The sequence below is a fragment of the Haliaeetus leucocephalus genome, unplaced genomic scaffold (assembly GCF_000737465.1).
Source record: "Haliaeetus leucocephalus isolate CR32 unplaced genomic scaffold, Haliaeetus_leucocephalus-4.0 Scaffold678, whole genome shotgun sequence".
In the NCBI taxonomy this organism is placed as follows: domain Eukaryota; kingdom Metazoa; phylum Chordata; class Aves; order Accipitriformes; family Accipitridae; genus Haliaeetus; species Haliaeetus leucocephalus.
Window position 1 is genome coordinate 98,391 of NW_010973114.1, and position 16,341 is coordinate 114,731.

Here is a 16,341-nt window from a genome sequence, read left to right on the forward strand (position 1 = left end):
TTGCTCCCCCCCCCCCCCTTTGGGGGGGGGGGGGCAGGGAAATGAGTGAGCAGCTGCATGGTGCTTAGTTGCCGGCTGGGGTTAAACCACAACATTGTTTATCATGCACCTTTACTTCCGCTAATTTTTCTGTGATACTTTATTGAAAATATATATTAAAATACCAAGGTCTAAATATGTTCTGACATGTTAAATATGGAAAAACTGCTCTAGGAAGAGGATTTTCTTGGATTGTCATAATCCTCATTCTTTTCAAAGGAAGGAAAATATTGGGAAAAAAGTAATTGGAATTCCACAGAGTGATGCTATCATAACAGTGACAGGAGAGGACAATGAAATTTGTTTTAAAACTCTGATGAAGTCATATTCCTACCAGAGAAGGGATGAACTTTGCTCAGAATTTCAAACAGGTCACTTTCTGGCCTACAGTTTTGATAGTATTGCTGTTTTAAGGGGAGAAATACATTTTCCTTCCTTGTTTCTTTGTTTTCCTGCCTAGAAAAATGGCTTCTCTCTTTTCTCTGACAGCTGCATTTTCTACCATACTGACTTAAAAGTTTAGGGAATTAATCTTGTCACTCATTTTAAAGCTTCATTAGAACTATCATTGTTAAGAGACTGCAAATGACCTTGCTATTTTTACTACCTTTTATTTTCCCTCAGATAAATTAGTCTGGACCTCATTAAGGGATGAATGCACTTCTCAAGTGACAGCCCAATTGTGCAGACTGAAGGATGGAATGAATATTCACTAAGCAATGTACATGGAACAAAGCAATACAGAGCTCTTCCTTGAACACTTTTTTAATACCCTTAAGGGTATCAGTAGTAGAAAGGATGGGGAATGCTCAGGTAAGATGGACTTGGGAGGAAGTGGGAACTGTTGCCACTTATCTATAATGTAACTTGCCCAGCAGGCTAAAGGAAAACACAAGTGTTAGAGCACTGCAAGGCACAAGAAACTGCGTGTCCTGAGAGGAGTAACAATATGCAAGGCAGATCCTGATCTTATAGTTATTTTAATGTTTCAACATTTGCAAACAATGATTAAAAGCCTTGAGAAAAAAGGATTAATTTTTTTTTGAAGGCAAATGACTTTTTTATGCAAAAGAAGACTTGTGTTGCCTTGTGTTTGCAGCTTTTATTTCCAGGTGGAAGATTGTGATAATCAATGCAATGTTTTAAGATGAATACTCCCCAGATTCATTCACATTCCCTAGGCACTGACTTTTTTGCCTACCTACTTCAAATGATATCCCTAGTGTGTGACAAGACTGTAGTGAAGCAATATTTTAAAATAGTAGTAACTTTCTTTGATGTGCAGTTTGTTGGGAAGTGCTCATAGATGCATCTCTTTACTCAGAAGTAATATTCAGAAGAAATACCTCATGCAGAATCTGTATTGCTGTTCATGGAAAAACAGGCAGCAAGTTTGCTCTGTCTTTGTGAGGGTATTTGCCCTCAACTAGTGCATGTACAGTCTGAGATGCAAAGCTTTGTTGTGGGACAGGCCCATGTCAGCTTTACATTCTGAAGTACAGTTTCTTCAGAGAGGGGTGGCCAAGCACAGAGTAAGGTCCATGACTGGGAGCAAAAGCCTACAGTAGCCTCGAACTGCCTGTAGCTGCCTGCTAAAGTAGAGGCAATGCAGCCAGCTGCTATCTTGGGGGTGACTGGCATGTGTCCAGAAACGTGACAGCTCTTGGGGAATGACGGGATGCTCTGTGCCCTTTGGGAATTGCTAGCAGTGTGCTCTGGGCTTGCTTGGCCACCTACGGTATGGCTGCAGGTGACTTCAACATTCTGTGGATGGTTGCAGTCAGGCCAAAGGATGAGTCACTGATGTTGCCTTCCAATTTCGATCCCTGCTTTAGCAGCCGTGCAGCCAATAAGCATAATTTGTGCACACTGCCCCAAAACTGTGCTGCAAGCACAGCTTGGGTGGTTGCCCTCTGATAGTCTGTGGGAGCTCAGAGCAAGAGATATGTGACAAAGTCCATCCCTAGGATTGCTGCATGCTATTTCAGTGTAGTCCAAACAAGTACTGCTCTCCTGTCTACATTTTGGCAGTAAATATATCTTGTAGACTCCAAATCATTGCAAGGTCTGTAGCCTCACGGTCATCATTACTGCTGAAAGTAATTTCCTTCTTCCACACTTCACCCTTCACTGCTCCTCACCCTGCTGCTATGCAGAGTATTGTGTATGTCTGCCACAAGGCCCTGCCCTCTGAAGTAAATCTGAGTGAAAACATAAACTATTTTTGGAGGGTGTCAGATTAAGTATCTGCTAACTCTGTTCATACTGAGATATTTTTATGGTACATTAAGTGTTAGAAAATAAACTGTTACCTCGTTTCTGTGTTTAAATTGGGAAAAAAACATCTATGAAAGGGCAAATATTTTCTCCTGAAGGTCACTAGCCTTACTTAGAATTTTATTTGTATTGAATAAAACCTGGTAATTCTATTAGCCGCGCTCTACAAAGAAACTAGAATGCATTATAAAACACATTTTCAAAAGGGCAACAGTTTTAGGAGAAACATTTAACTTTGAAACAGTGAGTAAGACAGTAAAACAGGAGACCACAGAGAAGACAGGAACAAGAAAGGTAAAACAGATAAAGCTGAATATTTCATCTACCTTGTAGTATAATCCACTGCAGTGAAGAAATAAAAAGTCACTGATGTTGCCTTCCAACATACCTTCTGGTATGAACTTAGATAGAAATGAAGTGATACAATGCTGAGAAAAACAGAAATAAAATCTGATATTTACACAGTTTGTAGCACAGAGATATGACAAATTAGCTCATGGAAAATCCAGTCCAGATCATTGATAAAGATAATAAAGAGAACTGGCCCCAATACTGAGCCCTGGGAAACACCACTTGTGACTGGCTGCCAACTGGATTTGACTCCATTCACCACCACTCTTTGGGCCCAGCCATCCAGCCAGTTTTTTACCCAGTGAAGAGTACACCCGTCCAAGCCATGAGCAGCCAGTTTCTCCAGGAGAATGCTGTGGGAAATGGTGTCAAAGGCTTTACTAAAGTCCAGGTAGACAACATCCACAGCCTTTCCCTCATCCACTAGGCAGGTGACCTTGTCATAGAAGGAGATCAGGTTAGTCAAGCAGGACCTGCCTTTCATAAACCCATGCTGACTGGGCCTGAGCGCCAGGTCGTCTTGTGCATGTTATGTGATGGCACTCAAGACGATCTGCTCCATAACCTTCCCTGGCACCAAGGTCAGACTGACAGGCCTGTAGTTCCACGGATCCTCCTTCCAGCCCTTCTTGTAGATGGGTGTCCCATTTGCTAACCTCCAGTCGACTGGGACCTCCTCGGTTAGCCAGGACTGCTGATAAATGATGGAAAGTGTCTTGGCGAGCACTTCCCCCAGCTCCCTCAGTACCCTTGGGTGGATCCCATCCAGCCCCATAGACCTGTGTGTGTCGAAGTGGTGTAGCAGGGTGCTAACCATTTCCCCTTGAAATACGAGGGGAATGTTCTGTACTGATTAATCTATTTTGCTTAGTGGATAATAACCATGTTTTTCAGAGCAGGCCCTGCACAGCACAGGAGCACAGACACTTGAAAGACAAACTACTGAAACAGCACCAGTATTTGGCAGAGAACACATGTAAAGTCACTCCAGGCAATATTGCCATACTTGCAGTGGTGTAAAGCTGATGAGACACTGAGGGATCTTCTGGTAAAATAGCTGTGTAAGAAAGGATGGCTTATCCTATGGTGACAAGTGGCTTTGCTTTTAAGCCTCAGGGACTTACTAGTGCTTCGATTTGTAGTTGGTGAAACAGTGAAGGATGATTTACACAGTTTAATTTTTTCTGGGGTTCTGTTCCATTTCTTTGTGCTTCCTGACTGCATATCTCAGTGTTAATCTTCAGCTGAGAATTTATTACCACTGAAAGCAGTGCTGTTATATGATAAACCCTGGGAAGTGATCCTGTTAAAATAGATAAAAAGCAGTTCTGAGATTCCAGACTCTAGCTACAACAAGTACTATTTTTTTAATGAGATTTTTCATAACATACAGTTATCTACATAAAACTCACATATAATTACAAGGTGACCATGCTTGAATGGAGAGGTTGGACAAGGCGGAGAATCTGTCCAACATTCGTTATTATTCCATGGACTGACCTCTCAGACTAAGGTGAATTCACATCTAAGCATTCTCAAATTCTCTGTCTTCCAGGGGTGTTTTCTATGCTTGTGAATATTGCCCTCTAAAACATGACATTAATAAGAGGTGAAGCCACATTTAGCCATTGCTTTACTTGCAATAATCAAAATAAGAATAGCAAACTCTAGATGCATTATACAGTGCCATGAGACTTTTCTGTACAAATTAGTCTTGCAAAGTTGCAAAAGTAAATTTGCAGTTGTATCTGGAGCAGTATATTCCATAACATAAAATGGGCATTGCAGTAAGAATTTGGCTTCCACGGTGTCAGGGACCCTCTAACCTCACTCTTTGCAGACGTGTTGATAGGTATCTGGCATACTCCGGGGATGCTGCTATTTAAGGACCGCCCAGCAGTTGAGCAGAAGTCCAGAGACGTTGTGGGAAAACTATCCTCAGAGGTTTTCAAGAGCCAGCAGAGTAAAACCCTGAAAGTCTTGATCAGAAGCCAGCACCAGCTTCAGCAGGAGGTTGGAGCAGAGACGCCCTTACCCCGCTGAGATTTCATCCCACTGGACGATTCTGCAGTTCTGTGATAGTGCTCTACTGTTCTCATATTTTTTGCTGTGGAGGCACCTACCCTTCCCACAAAGAGGAGTTGTTTTCTCTTTGGAGGAGCTTCAAGAAGCTGCAGTCCCTACGAGCCTTTCCACAAAATACTCCCTGCTTTACCTAAGCTGCCTTTTGTGAACGTTTCTCAGTAGTTAACTCCTCTGCATTTGGTAAAATAACTCACTGTGAAGACTCAGAGCACCCAGAGATTGACACCTGGGGCACTATATGAAATGCAGAAGGTTGGGTATTTAGCTACAACTGGGTGTCTGCTGAGTTTGCATTGCCATTGTGCTGTGTAATTAGTGCCTTCTCTAAGTCTACATACCCGGCCTGTCACAACACTGCATAATTCATATAGTAAATGTATACATACTGAAATACAATCTCTGACTTGCTTTCAGGTCTCCATAGCAACTCTATGCATCATATTAATAATGTACAACACTGTTAGATACTTTTCCTAGATCACCTTCTCATTTACACCTTCTGCATTTACTACTTTCAGAGGCTCATGCCATTACAATTTCATAATACGAATGTGTTAAATGATAGCCAGCTGAAGTGCTTTCTTCGGTGCACTTCCCTCATCTTGCATGTCCATCACTATGTTAGTGCTAGTGCTGCAGATGTGTCACACATTCCCATAATACAGAGCACCTTGGAACAACATGAACTCCGCAGCACTATGAACTGCTGAACAAATTTAACTCTCATTTTTATCCCTGCTCTTGCACTGCCTTTTTGATTACAGATTACGTTCATGACCTTTTATTATGGAGCTGTGAGAAATGTTTTCTTGCACTTAAACTTTACATAAAACTTAAATTGCTTAGGGTAGCATTGTGAGTGTTGCCCCAGGGGTGCTTCTAGACTCACATTCACTTGTGCTCTTGTTCCCAGATAAATCAGTAATCTGAGTCCTTCAGCTGCATGTTTCTTTTTTTTCCTTGTCTGTGGAAAGCTGCATAGTATTGTAGTTTTCTCTCATTTTCTCTTTCTGCATTCAGCATCAAACAAGGAAACATTGTTAATTTGTGACTTTCAGAATCCCTGGGAGATATATATATATAAGGAAAAACTTCTGAGCATATGAGTTCAGCAGTAGGTGCCTCAAGAATATGTTCTCAACCCCTTGGAAATGTATACATTCTGAAGAACAGATAGCTGACCTGGGAGGTCCCTGGGAAGTTTTACAGTAGGTCAGTCTCAGGAGAAAACTGCTTGCACATGTTCTCAAACTGTTGTATAAAAATGGCAACTTTGCCAGCTTGGAGTGATTCTCACTGTATTTTTAAAGGCTTAGATATCAAAGCTGCTTGGGCTGGGAATCTCTGTTGATTTACTTAGTATGCTCCGGTGATAAGTTATTATTCTGTAGCAAAGCTGCTTAAAAGCTGGCAAAGTCCATACAGGCTTTTTTTTTTTTGGGGGGGGGGGGGGAGGGAATGTCTTCATTATTCATAAAAAATGTTACCTATTTAATTCAAACATCTAGCACAAAATCAGCAACAAAAAGGCATAAGGATGAAAAATGAAGCACAGAAAGAACAGGCTAGGGTTTGACTTAGAAGATCAACAAAGCTGATGAAGGGTCTAGAGCACAAGTCTTATGAGGAGCAGCCAAGAGAACTAGGGTTGTTTAGTCTGGAGAAAAGGAGGCTAAGGGGAGACGTTATTGCTCTCTACACCTACCTGAAAGGAGGTTGTAGCGAGGTGGGGGATCGGTCTCTTCTCCCAAATGACAAGTGATAGGAAGAGAGGAAACAGCCTTGAGTTGTGCCAGGGAAGGTTTATATTGGATATTAGGAAAAATTTCTTCACTGAAAGGGTTGTCAAGCATTGGAACAGGCTGCCCAGGGAAGTGGTTGAGTCACCATCCCTGGAGGTATTTAAAAGACATGTAGACGTGGCACTTAGGGATATGGTTTAGTGGTGGACTTGGCAGTCTTAGGTTTACAGTTGGACTCAAGGGTCTTTTCCAACCTAAATGATTCTGTGACTCTATAACTTTGAAAATTAGATACTTTCAAATCAGCAGGTGATTATAAAATCTCTCTGACATCTTCTAGGGGCCAGGTGAGACAAAAATCAGAGATATTTTCAGCCCTTGTTGAGCACTCAGAGGATGTCTATGGAGGACCCAGAGGAGAGAAGTACTGTGTACTTCAAAGAACACACAAAGGAACGTGCTGTGATGTCAAGCTAGGGTGTCCTGCAGCAGGCCAAGCCAAAATTGGATAAGAACAGTTGCAGATTTGTGTGTTTGGGCAGGAATAATCAGCTGCAATGCCATGAGATGAGAACAACTGATGAGTGAAGGTGTCCATTGTGAATTACGGCTAAACATGAATCAACAGAAATACGATGGTGCAACAAATATAAACCCTTGAGCCACATGTGTTAAAAGGTATTATCTGCGAAGCATTGGAAGTCATCCTTCTGCTTTTCTGGTGTGGCGATGCCTGGTCTGGTCATCGCAGGCTGGTGGAGGGGAAGATGAGAGAGGTCTGGTCCTTTTGATAGTTCCTGTCTCTTGTGTCTTTTTGTCTTGAGAAAATGTACATCACTACTCACAGCAGTAGGTATCCTCCCTGGATCACTTCGCGCAGGGAAGCCCTGATGAAATGCTGATACCAGACCATTGCTTTTCACTCCTTTGTAGGATCACCGTAGAGTGGCCACCATGGTGGCCCTGCTGACGTGCTGGGGGAGAAGGTTGACAGTCATGTCAAAGGGTCTGAAGTGTTTGGACACAGATGAAAGGGTCACCCAGGAGAGGTGTTGTGACTGAAGGCAGACGTCTTTGAAGGCTGAGAAGGCCTGTGAGGAAATGGAAGTACCTGCATGTTGACATGTACAAGGTGGACCAGTCAAAATGGGGTGACCCTGGGTGTGACCTCCAGAGTTGTTCAGACAAGGCCAGATAGTCTGCATTCAGCTGGAGTTCGAGATTGCCTTTTGCAGCACCTCTGCAGGCATGGCAGTGCTGGATCCAGCCTGGCCCAGCCCAGGGGCCCATGCTGAGCTGGGGAAGGCAGCAAGTTTCACAGGTCTTGTTAGCTGGGCCAATCTTGCAACCACCATGCAGTGGGAATGTTGATTTTTTTGTTGTTTTGTTAGAAGGTTACCACATTCCCGCTTCACTGCTGCAACATTTCTGCTGCAATGTGATGACTTGTCATTACACGTCCACGGCACCCTCACTCCTGTTCAAGATGTTTGGGGCTGTTTTTCTCCTCTATCTCCAGACAGATGTTCCAGATGTCTGGGTGACAGGGATGGTACTGTCACTGCTGGGCTGGGGCAGACTTGAGCAGGCAGGGAAAGGAATCACCTGGGAGGAGTGGGAAGGGAAAGAGGAGATTCAGACTCATGAGCTGGGGGAGACGGATTGGAGACCTGGGGTGAGTGGGAAAGGGAAAAGATGCCTGGAGCAGAGTAATTAATTCTGTCTGTGGATACCCACTGTTTACTGTTTTGTACTATTTTTCTCTGTTGAAATACTAATTCTGATTTAATGCCAAAATTAGGCAGCCCTTCCAGACATGCTTGCAAAGGTAAATAGCCCGGTGATGCTGAAAGCAGACCAAAGTTGGGTCAAAAAAGGAGAGGGAAAAAACCCTAAATACCCATACAATATCCTCACAGCAATAAAAGCTGGGAGAGAAGGAGGAAGGGAGGGACATTGGGAGCGATGTCGTTTGTCTTCCCAAGTCACTATTACACACGATGGACCTCTGCTTTCCTGGGGGTGGCTGAACACCTGCCTGTGATGGGAAGCAGTGAATAAATTCCTGATTTTGCTATGTTTGCTATGTTTGCGTGCACAGCTTTTGCTTTACCTGTTAAAGAGTCTTTATCTCAACCCGGGAGTTTTCACAGTTTTACCTTTCTGATTCTCTCCCCCCATCCCGCTGCAGGGAGTGAGCGAGTGGCTGGGCAGGGCTTAGTTGCCAGCTGGGATTAAACCATAACAGTTAGAGACACACTTATTGTCATAAAGTTATTTAGCATGGCATTCAAAGAACTTAACAGCATTACAAAGGAATTCACTCCTTTTAAGCAGAAGACACTGAAAACTAATTAAAATGTTCAGCCTTCCTAACCCTGACTGCTCAGAGCAACATGCAATAAATTATGGTCCCTGAGGACCTCAGGATCAAGCTTTGTGCTGCTGTCAAAGCTAGGACTTGGATGCCTAGGCAGGACGTATTGAGTTTGGAGACCTGTATCCTTAAGAATAAGTTAAGTACTCTTTCTGTCAGTTGAAGAGGAGCAAAAAATTACTGTAGCTGAATAAGGAAAAAAGGGAGCATATAATACCAAGAGAAACTTGACTGCTTGTTGATGTATTTTAGGAGGAGATTTCGACTATGCAGAATCAATTTAGTACACCTGAGTTGTCATAAAATAATCCTGAATTAAATTCAATTGGTATAACATAATTTCTAAGATTACAAGAGTTTTTTTTCCTCCAACAATTTTTGTTCATACAGATGAATAATCAAGAAATTTTTGTATGAGACAGTACACTGAAGTACAAAATCAATGATATGCGTGGACATAACACCTGTGAAAAAAGTATAAATGTAACTTGTGGGGAAAAACCCTACATTATGCACACAGATTTCCTGTTTGTTCAGAATGGGGATTTTGTTATGCATCTTAACAAGGCTAGTCTTTGTGCTTAACAGAATAAAAGAATGGTTTTAAACGTCTGGGCCAGGAACTGTTTTCCTATAGCATTGTCTTTCAGGACCCTTAGCTGCCTACTAGTCCCCTACAAAGATCAGCATCCATTTAGAAATAATGACAGTGACTGTGACCACCTGACTGCTGAGAACATGTGCCCTGCAGAAGTGAATAAAGATTTTTTTTTGTTTTACAACTCTGTTGAGATTTACACCACAGAGGTATGATTATCCATTAACACGTGTACTCCTTTAAAGTAAAACTCTCTCACAATACTGCTATTCTCGTTATATTCAACAGGGTTTTCCATAAGAAACATCTTTTTTTTTTTTTCTTCTTTCTTTCTTTTTTTCCCTTCCATGCAGATGCTGCCTAGGGACTTTCTGGCAAAAGAATTTTAGTAAAGATTTAAATTTGAAAGCTACAAAAGGTGGGGAGACCAAGATGGTAAGGAATGTCTCATCTACACAGATAAATTTTCTTCTTCTCATGAAATTTCCAGCATAGCAATGATGAGGCAACTATTGTTTTTTCCCCCAAGAGTTCACCTACAGTTTGTTGAAGGCAATTGAAGTGACTGTTTTTGTACCAGTTTCCTGAGAAGTCCTTAAGAAAAGCGAGCAAACTCTTTCTGCTCACAATGCAGTAAAAGGTTGGGGTTTACCTATGAGGAAAGGGAGCCCTGACAGAAGGTCTTTCAGTTCCTCTAAAATGTTCTTAGACACCATTCACAGAAAGTGTCAGTCAGGGAAACAAGTACAGGCTGACTCACTGCTGTGGGCAAAATATTCAGCAGTCTTGAAGCTGTTGAACGTTTCATCCATCTACAGTAGTGCTAAGAAAGGGAGGAAAAATAGAGGGATGAAAAGATCATTCTGTAGGGACCCCTGAGTGTTTTGGACCATTAGGGTCAGACACTTGCTCCATGCAGTCTGCAGGAGAGGGTCTGTGCCTGCCACAACCTATGCTGGGCAGCCATGGGTGGAGGTGCAGTGCACAGCTGTGAGGAAGCTGAAAGTGCATCTTTGAGTTGGAGGTTCTGCTGATCTTGCCCAGCTGGAATTCCTGTTTGTTGTCAGTATCATGAAAGCGAGCCTGCTGTTGAGCGTCTGTGTATAAGGGGGAGGGACATTCACACTGGCAAAGGCACTGTGCATTTTTCACAGATATTGTAATCCTAATTAGCAATTAGCTTTTGATGCCACCATCTAATTAGATAAGAAGTTATCTTATTGGATTTCAGGAGACTAATTCAGAGTATTTTGTGTTGTGCCTGACTGCTTGTTTAAATGTGTTTGGATTTAACCTACAGCTAGAGAATCCTGTCCCAGATTTCTGTGCTGGATTAGAAACCCTTTAGTTACAGTGTCCTCTGCCAAGCAAGATTTTTGTACTAACTGACTTTGATGCCCATCTTTTATTTATTTGTGTTTTAAACTAAAGAGAACTGACCTTATTAAACCACCTAGTTCAAGGCATGTTCTGTAGATCTTAAATATTTATTTGTGTCTTTTTTTCTTTTTTTTCTAATATTTTAAGAAGTATAGAGGTCAGATTTGAACCAAGTAATTCAATGTCAGTATTTTGAGGTTCTGAGGTTTGTCATCCTACAGTCTGGCCCTGATCGCTTTTTATTGTGAAGAGAATACGAGATAAGGAGAAAACTAACTGTATAGCAGCTCAAACTATGGTGGAGGAGTCAAGTTGCCTATGGAGCAGACCTCTACATCAAGTCAGAACAGCTGCAGTGTGACTGAAAAGAGTTGTGGCCCCTCTATACCCCTCTGGGCTGTAACGTGGTTGCAGAAGCCTGTCTTAGCCTTGGCAGTTTAGGAGTTAGGAAAACAGGGGCCTTGCCAAAGCCCAAGTTCTGACACTGACTTAGCATAGTGTCAGGAATAACCAGAGCATCCAAAGTGCCTGGAGAGTTTGTATGACACCTATATGTCTCTGAAACTACAAGTGTTTGAGTGTGCACTTGTGTAACATTGAAAAGTGGCCCCAGGGGCTTCCCATGCATCGGGTGCTGTGAACTCTCTGTCCTCTGTGGTACCAAAGAACTTCACTGTAGCTCTAATTGTGGACCTGCTTTGTCTTTGAAATGCAGACTTTTTTTGAGGAAATAGCTTGAGCTGTTTTGTAGACTATGACAAATGACAATAATCTGAAAAATATTATGTTAATGAGGTGTAAGATAATCCAGTAAAAATTAATTGAATCAAACTTCTTGTTATATGTCATTATTACCATGTCTTTTGTTTCTGTGCTTCTTGAGTGGTAGGGATTCTGTGACCAATAGTTCATAGTGAGAAAGGAGAAATTAAGTGCTGAACTGAATGCCAGAGTCTTCAGCTCCCAGCAGCTACTGCTGAAGCTGGGACAGCAGGGACACCTGTACTGAAGAGAGGGACCAAGCCTCCCACCCTGTCAAGTAAACTCTGGGTTTATATCTGGCCATCACACCTATGAAAGCACAGCAATGGGATCCTCCCCACCCCCCAGCACTGCAGTTTTGTCATACCTGGGTCTTTTTTACCTTTATCCCAGTGTTTTGAGCCAGGTTAACAGTGATGGCAAGGTCAGGAGGAGGTCACTAATGAAGGCAAGCCCTAAATTCTTAAATCCCACCAGTGCAGCATAAGGACATGGCTGCCAAGTGAGTATCTTCTGCTTTCTCAGTGCACTCATGGCCGTGAGCTGACTGGGGTGCTGGCTTAACTCTGCTGGACTGGTGCTTCTTGTATCCCAACACCTTTTCTCAAATCTTCTGAAGAAAATTGCTCCAAGTGGTGCCCAGGAGCCACCCCTGCAGTCAGCACTCCTGTGCACTGTGCCAGGCTGCCCATCCCATCATGGTACCAATTCCCTGCTGTTTATCTGGGGAGGACGGCGCTCCAAAACCAATTCATCGCTGGAATATGTAGCCAAAATAATGGGAAGACTACTGTACTGTCCTGCAAAGGGCGCTTGTAGAAAGCTGTGTTTTTGACTTTGTGCAAAGACATACCATCCTTCCTCTCCTACAACTGAAAATATTTATCCACACTTGGTAGATAGACATTGGATGGCAGTATAAGCCTTCTGTCTCATGGTAGATTTAGGTGAACTGAGCTTCATTGCTCTAATTTAACTGGGGAAGCAGTAAGAATTTCCAGCTACTGTAATGCCTGGTGAACTCTGCTTGTCTTGCGCCTTTGCATTTTATCCTTCCTGCAAGTCTCCTTCACTCTTTTATCTCCATCTTTTGAGAGTGACTCATTCATTGTTTCATTTTAAGTCAGTTCAGTGTCTAATCATTCTACTTTCCCTTTGTTCAACTTTTAGGTTTTGAAAGCCAAACAGCACAGGATAGGCTTGCAATCACTGCACCATCAGATTATTCATATTTGTACATGACAGCTGACTGTTCCTGCTACAAACCCACTAGAATGCTACAAAAATGAACACAGGAGCAAGGAGAGATCAGGGAGGTGAATAAGAAGAAAGAATTTGAACAATTAGCATACAAGTCTTTAATATAATCTCCTCTGCTACAGTACCTCCTCCATGCTCATGTAGTACTTCTCTAAAATCTGGAAAAATTCTGAAATCTGGTACAGTATCTTAACAGAAATCAAGAGAAATAGCACTCAGCAAAGTCTTTCACCACATTGCAAAAAGCTGGTAGGACCATAAATATTATTAAACAGCTTTTTCTAGAAAGGTCCACAACATTGTAGATACCAGGCAAACCAAAAAAAGTCATGGTGCCACCCCTGAAGGGAGCATAGATTGAGTTCTATGGAAAGCCAGTAAGGACATATAACAGGCATGAAGTATGTGAAGATGTTAATGAAATACCTGTATCTGGAGATTTTAAACATGGCACATATCAGCTAGACAGGCTAGACACAACAGCTTTGCCCTTAGGTGTCCAAGTAAAGATTTGTACCCTTTAAGATGTAGCATTTAGTGGAGAAAGCCCTGCTTGCAGCATGACCTAGGAAGTGTGATCTTTGAGATAGCGGAATGGTGAAAGCAGATGAGCAAAAAACACACTAAGTTGAAACCTTCAGTTACAATCCAGAGAACACAGAGTGCCCTGGAAAGAGAAACACATTCACATATCACGGGGAGAGGATCCCCCATGAGCATGAAATGGCAGAACCTGAAACAAAGCAGTGAGGGACCAGAAGCCTTCCAGCCTTTCTGCTTGTCCCGTGCTCCTGAGTTAGCTGCTGAGCCTCCCATTCCAAGGGACTGCAGGAACATATTTGATATGGATCTGTATGGTGTTAGGGGAAATCAGGCCAGATCTAGCAGCCTGACAGAGGTGAGGCAGCTGCAGCTGCATCCCCCAGATCAGCCAGTAGCGAGGCTGAGGATGCATTTCGGATAGGCACAGACGCACACATGCAAATGCACATATTCAACACATATACACATATATACATGGCTGACCACACAGATCAGCACTGGCATGCACATAGAGCACTCATGCTAACACAAACAGCACTAAGGGCCTAATCCTGGTCCCCTCTCTGACTGATCAGGATGAAGGTCCTTTAGCAGAAAACATTCTATTTTGTACACACACATACACATTATGTTCTAGACGTGCACACATACATGTGCAATGTGGATCTCTTCAGCAGCTGGGCTCAGACAGTCTGCCCAGGAGCTGCCCCTGCATCCCAGTCTCCCCCAGTTGCTGGCACCTGGGCATATGAGCCCCTGAGGCTGCAGATCCACTCCAGCTGCTGCTACATACCATCTCACACATGCACACACACAGCTGGCCAGGTCTCTGCAGTCGCCAACTCATCCAGGTGCCTTGTCCTCAGACACACGTCCCCTGGTCCCCAAACCACATCACCTACTCGACAGCTGGTCTTGCTCCATCTTCGCCAGTGCCCACACCCACGCTCACACACCCGCACTTGCTCCAGGTCCTGCACCATGGACAGTGGGCCTCTGGCCCCTGGACCCACCCCAGTCTGTGACACCTGGAGCTCCTCCACACACACGTGCATCAGCACAGAGACCTCCTCACAGAAGAAAAGGGTTACAAATAGAGTTTGATGGGATGACAGGACAAGCGGTGCTGGTCAGGCGCAGGGCAAGGCCAGACAAGTGCACTGACCAGCAACACATTTATGGGTCACTGGCTCCACTTGTCTCCTTATCTCTCTATTTTCCCATGCTTGTTCCTCCTCAGACTACCTGGATTCATCCCTTTCCCTGCCTTTGGTTCATCCTTTAAATATCTTATAAGCAGTCCTTAGCAATGCTCTTCCTCTGTATCCCAAGGTGTATCCCATACTCCAGGCAGGGACCCCCTTCAGCCTGTGAGGTGAACTGGAGACACTCTCCACTTGTCCCACCATGATAGGGGCCATCCCCAGCCACAGGGCTGAGGCTTTCCTGGGAAGGGCCAAGCAGGGCTCCCTGTCTCTGACTGGGCTATCGGGGTCCCCCTGCCTGCCACTGTGCCCCTGCGATCTTTCACGTGTGTGCAGACAAGCTTTTTATCGCATAACCTAGTAGCGATAAAGAGTGAAAAAAAGCAACGAGCTAACCCCTGACCTGTCTGCTGTCTGGAATGAAGAGTGGCAAGCATCTTTGGGCGTCAGTTCTGCTCTCCCCAGGCATGCTCAGGGTGTTAGCAGTCATGCTGGGCTACCTGTCATCTTCAGTCCAGGCAAACATGAATGTCCTGCAGCAGGGAAGCTGCAGTCAGGGAGCACGAATCCCCCCTTGCTGGGCATCCACCTTGACCTGTGCCACAGGCAGACATTTACACCACATGGAGCTCACCAAGGCTTGCTGTGAGGAAGATATGGTGCAGAAAGGAACATCCTCAGATCCTTGGTGAATTTTAATGCATTCTCTGCCAGGATGTCACTTGGGTCAGCGCCTCCTTTCGAAGTCAGGAAGGCAGAGCTGACGTGACAGAAGGGGTGGGCAGCACGTTGCCCACTGGGAACCTCCCCTCCTCCACCTGCAGGGCCCAGGCACCAGCACTAGGCTGATCTCAGCACCACTGGTGCCCTATGAGCCTTGGCTGCTAAGCATAAGCTGTCAAAGGTAGAAGACAGGTGGAGACTAAATATTTGGTGAAAGAGAGTGAATAATTTAGTTAACTTTGATGCCATTTTCAACCCATTACCCACCTCTAGCAACACCACGTGTCATACCATTAGGCTGTGAATTGTTACATCAGCTCTTCAACATAAAAGAGGAAAATGAACTGAGGAACTGTTGAGTGGGAGCCAGAAAAAAACCCAACTATACTACATGATAACATTTCATTGACTTTAGGAAAAAAAGAAAAGAAGACTAAAAGAAAAAAACAGTGTTTCCAAAAGAAATGCAATTTAGAGAAGTCAGGAAACTTCATAAAATATAGTTGAAAAAACTGCCAAAGATTATATCAAGAAAATAGAAATTAGAAAAACTACTCTTTGGTGAAAAAAACACATTCTACTTGCTCTCATAGTGCAGTGGCAGTTTGCAATCAGAAGCACAGAAGTACAACATCATCATCTATAACACAAAAATAAATAAAAATGTAGTCAGTAAACCATCATAATTCACAGTGAAATACAGTCATATAAAACTAAGACTGAACAAGGTAAAAAGACCCAAAGATAGAATAAATTGTACAAGCAGAATTCGGTCCATTCTAGACAGATTTTATATTTAAACTTTAAAACTTAATTTAAACTTTATTAAACATTAAACTGTATTAAAGCATTGAAGAACCTTGTGGTAGAGATTCTAAGGTCTCCCTCAACAGTCTGTCCCAATGCTTAATCTGCATCTACCTTTCACAACTTTTTCCTAGCTGTTGAAATTAGCCCAATATTTGAAATGTTGGGGTTTTTTTCCTGAATAACAACAAT